Here is a 5,169-nt window from a genome sequence, read left to right as displayed (position 1 = left end):
ACATGGAGAGCCTCAAGCAGGGGCTGCAGGGGCTCCTGCCCGTGCCGCAGTTGAAGAAGAATGAGGATGGGGGCACAGAAACAGGCCTTTACCCGTCAGACTTTATTCCGCCTCACCGGCAGATGCTGGCTGTTGATAAACAAAAGCGTCTCCTAACTACGGAGTGACACTTATGGTGCGGTGGCCATTTTGGGAAGGCCGTCGTACGCGCGGAGCTTCGTAAGTGGATCCAGTGATCGTCGGTGAGGATCATGTTTCGTTGCTGCCGCAGGCAAGGAGATTGTGCTTAGAGATGCACACGCAGAATGCAGAGATCAAGTGGCCATCAGGCTAGGTAACTGGTGGGCTCCACATCGAGAGGGGGAGGCTCAATGTATCCATGCTGATGCACATGGAGAGCCTCAAGCAGGGGCTGCAGGGGCTCCTGCCCGTGCCGCAGTTGAAGAAGAAATGAGGATGGGGGCACAGAATCAGGCCTTTACCCGTCAGACTTTATTCCGCCTCACCGGCAGATGCTGGCTGTTGATAAACAAAAGCGTCTCCTAACTACGGAGTGACACTTATGGTGCGGTGGCCATTTTGGGAAGGCCGTCGTACGCACGGAGCTTCGTAAGTGGATCCAGTGATCGTCGGTGAGGATCATGTTTCGTTGCTGCCGCAGGCAAGGAGATTGTGCTTAGAGATGCACACGCAGAATGCAGAGATCAAGTGGCCATCAGGCTAGGTAACTGGTGGGCTCCACATCGAGAGGGGGAGGCTCAATGTATCCATGCTGATGCACATGGAGAGCCTCAAGCAGGGGCTGCAGGGGCTCCTGCCCGTGCCGCAGTTGAAGAAGAAATGAGGATGGGGGCACAGAAACAGGCCTTTACCCGTCAGACTTTATTCCGCCTCACCGGCAGATGCTGGCTGTTGATAAACAAAAGCGTCTCCTAACTACGGAGTGACACTTATGGTGCGGTGGCCATTTTGGGAAGGCCGTCGTACGCACGGAGCTTCGTAAGTGGATCCAGTGATCGTCGGTGAGGATCATGTTTCGTTGCTGCCGCAGGCAAGGAGATTGTGCTTAGAGATGCACACGCAGAATGCAGAGATCAAGTGGCCATCAGGCTAGGTAACTGGTGGGCTCCACATCGAGAGGGGGAGGCTCAATGTATCCATGCTGATGCACATGGAGCGCCTCAAGCAGGGGCTGCAGGGGCTCCTGCCCGTGCCGCAGTTGAAGAAGAAATGAGGATGGGGGCACAGAAACAGGCCTTTACCCGTCAGACTTTATTCCACCTCACCGGCAGATGCTGGCTGTTGATAAACAAAAGCGTCTCCTAACTACGGAGTGACACTTATGGTGCGGTGGCCATTTTGGGAAGGCCGTCGTACGCACAGAGCTTCGTAAGTGGATCCAGTGATCGTCGGTGAGGATCATGTTTCGTTGCTGCCGCAGGCAAGGAGATTGTGCTTAGAGATGCACACGCAGAATGCAGAGATCAAGTGGCCATCAGGCTAGGTAACTGGTGGGCTCCACATCGAGAGGGGGAGGCTCAATGTATCCATGCTGATGCACATGGAGAGCCTCAAGCAGGGGCTGCAGGGGCTCCTGCCCGTGCCGCAGTTGAAGAAGAAATGAGGATGGGGGCACAGAAACAGGCCTTTACCCGTCAGACTTTATTCCGCCTCACCGGCAGATGCTGGCTGTTGATAAACAAAAGCGTCTCCTAACTACGGAGTGACACTTATGGTGCGGTGGCCATTTTGGGAAGGCCGTCGTACGCACGGAGCTTCGTAAGTGGATCCAGTGATCGTCGGTGAGGATCATGTTTCATTGCTGCCGCAGGCAAGGAGATTGTGCTTAGAGATGCACACGCAGAATGCAGAGATCAAGTGGCCATCAGGCTAGGTAACTGGTGGGCTCCACATCGAGAGGGGGAGGCTCAATGTATCCATGCTGATGCACATGGAGAGCCTCAAGCAGGGGCTGCAGGGGCTCCTGCCCGTGCCGCAGTTGAAGAAGAAATGAGGATGGGGGCACAGAAACAGGCCTTTACCCGTCAGACTTTATTCCGCCTCACCGGCAGATGCTGGCTGTTGATAAACAAAAGCGTCTCCTAACTACGGAGTGACACTTATGGTGCGGTGGCCATTTTGGGAAGGCCGTCGTACGCACGGAGCTTCGTAAGTGGATCCAGTGATCGTCGGTGAGGATCATGTTTCGTTGCTGCCGCAGGCAAGGAGATTGTGCTTAGAGATGCACACGCAGAATGCAGAGATCAAGTGGCCATCAGGCTAGGTAACTGGTGGGCTCCACATCGAGAGGGGGAGGCTCAATGTATCCATGCTGATGCACGTGGAGAGCCTCAAGCAGGGGCTGCAGGGGCTCCTGCCCGTGCCGCAGTTGAAGAAGAAATGAGGATGGGGGCACAGAAACAGGCCTTTACCCGTCAGACTTTATTCCGCCTCACCGGCAGATGCTGGCTGTTGATAAACAAAAGCGTCTCCTAACTACGGAGTGACACTTATGGTGCGGTGGCCATTTTGGGAAGGCCGTCTTACGCACGGAGCTTCGTAAGTGGATCCAGTGATCGTCGGTGAGGATCATGTTTCGTTGCTGCCGCAGGCAAGGAGATTGTGCTTAGAGATGCACACGCAGAATGCAGAGATCAAGTGGCCATCAGGCTAGGTAACTGGTGGGCTCCACATCGAGAGGGGGAGGCTCAATGTATCCATGCTGATGCACATGGAGAGCCTCAAGCAGGGGCTGCAGGGGCTCCTGCCCGTGCCGCAGTTGAAGAAGAAATGAGGATGGGGGCACAGAAACAGGCCTTTACCCGTCAGACTTTATTCCGCCTCACCGGCAGATGCTGGCTGTTGATAAACAAAAGCGTCTCCTAACTACGGAGTGACACTTATGGTGCGGTGGCCATTTTGGGAAGGCCGTCGTACGCGCGGAGCTTCGTAAGTGGATCCAGTGATCGTCGGTGAGGATCATGTTTCGTTGCTGCCGCAGGCAAGGAGATTGTGCTTAGAGATGCACACGCAGAATGCAGAGATCAAGTGGCCATCAGGCTAGGTAACTGGTGGGCTCCACATCGAGAGGGGGAGGCTCAATGTATCCATGCTGATGCACATGGAGAGCCTCAAGCAGGGGCTGCAGGGGCTCCTGCCCGTGCCGCAGTTGAAGAAGAAATGAGGATGGGGGCACAGAAACAGGCCTTTACCCGTCAGACTTTATTCCGCCTCACCGGCAGATGCTGGCTGTTGATAAACAAAAGCGTCTCCTAACTGCGGAGTGACACTTATGGTGCGGTGGCCATTTTGGGAAGGCCGTCGTACGCACGGAGCTTCGTAAGTGGATCCAGTGATCGTCGGTGAGGATCATGTTTCGTTGCTGCCGCAGGCAAGGAGATTGTGCTTAGAGATGCACACGCAGAATGCAGAGATCAAGTGGCCATCAGGCTAGGTAACTGGTGGGCTCCACATCGAGAGGGGGAGGCTCAATGTATCCATGCTGATGCACATGGAGAGCCTCAAGCAGGGGCTGCAGGGGCTCCTGCCCGTGCCGCAGTTGAAGAAGAAATGAGGATGGGGGCACAGAAACAGGCCTTTACCCGTCAGACTTTATTCCGCCTCACCGGCAGATGCTGGCTGTTGATAAACAAAAGCGTCTCCTAACTACGGAGTGACACTTATGGTGCGGTGGCCATTTTGGGAAGGCCGTCTTACGCACGGAGCTTCGTAAGTGGATCCAGTGATCGTCGGTGAGGATCATGTTTCGTTGCTGCCGCAGGCAAGGAGATTGTGCTTAGAGATGCACACGCAGAATGCAGAGATCAAGTGGCCATCAGGCTAGGTAACTGGTGGGCTCCACATCGAGAGGGGGAGGCTCAATGTATCCATGCTGATGCACATGGAGAGCCTCAAGCAGGGGCTGCAGGGGCTCCTGCCCGTGCCGCAGTTGAAGAAGAAATGAGGATGGGGGCACAGAAACAGGCCTTTACCCGTCAGACTTTATTCCGCCTCACCGGCAGATGCTGGCTGTTGATAAACAAAAGCGTCTCCTAACTACGGAGTGACACTTATGGTGCGGTGGCCATTTTGGGAAGGCCGTCGTACGCGCGGAGCTTCGTAAGTGGATCCAGTGATCGTCGGTGAGGATCATGTTTCGTTGCTGCCGCAGGCAAGGAGATTGTGCTTAGAGATGCACACGCAGAATGCAGAGATCAAGTGGCCATCAGGCTAGGTAACTGGTGGGCTCCACATCGAGAGGGGCAGGCTCAATGTATCCATGCTGATGCACATGGAGAGCCTCAAGCAGGGGCTGCAGGGGCTCCTGCCCGTGCCGCAGTTGAAGAAGAAATGAGGATGGGGGCACAGAAACAGGCCTTTACCCGTCAGACTTTATTCCGCCTCACCGGCAGATGCTGGCTGTTGATAAACAAAAGCGTCTCCTAACTACGGAGTGACACTTATGGTGCGGTGGCCATTTTGGGAAGGCCGTCGTACGCGCGGAGCTTCGTAAGTGGATCCAGTGATCGTCGGTGAGGATCATGTTTCGTTGCTGCCGCAGGCAAGGAGATTGTGCTTAGAGATGCACACGCAGAATGCAGAGATCAAGTGGCCATCAGGCTAGGTAACTGGTGGGCTCCACATCGAGAGGGGGAGGCTCAATGTATCCATGCTGATGCACATGGAGAGCCTCAAGCAGGGGCTGCAGGGGCTCCTGCCCGTGCCGCAGTTGAAGAAGAAATGAGGATGGGGGCACAGAAACAGGCCTTTACCCGTCAGACTTTATTCCGCCTCACCGGCAGATGCTGGCTGTTGATAAACAAAAGCGTCTCCTAACTACGGAGTGACACTTATGGTGCGGTGGCCATTTTGGGAAGGCCGTCGTACGCGCGGAGCTTCGTAAGTGGATCCAGTGATCGTCGGTGAGGATCATGTTTCGTTGCTGCCGCAGGCAAGGAGATTGTGCTTAGAGATGCACACGCAGAATGCAGAGATCAAGTGGCCATCAGGCTAGGTAACTGGTGGGCTCCACATCGAGAGGGGGAGGCTCAATGTATCCATGCTGATGCACATGGAGAGCCTCAAGCAGGGGCTGCAGGGGCTCCTGCCCGTGCCGCAGTTGAAGAAGAAATGAGGATGGGGGCACAGAAACAGGCCTTTACCCGTCAG

The sequence above is a fragment of the Ambystoma mexicanum genome, chromosome 9, assembly GCF_040938575.1.
Source record: "Ambystoma mexicanum isolate Mex_15411 chromosome 9, UKY_AmexF1_1, whole genome shotgun sequence".
Classification (NCBI taxonomy): domain Eukaryota; kingdom Metazoa; phylum Chordata; class Amphibia; order Caudata; family Ambystomatidae; genus Ambystoma; species Ambystoma mexicanum.
The sequence above is the reverse complement of the archived record's forward strand: the minus strand, read 5'-3'. Positions refer to the sequence as shown.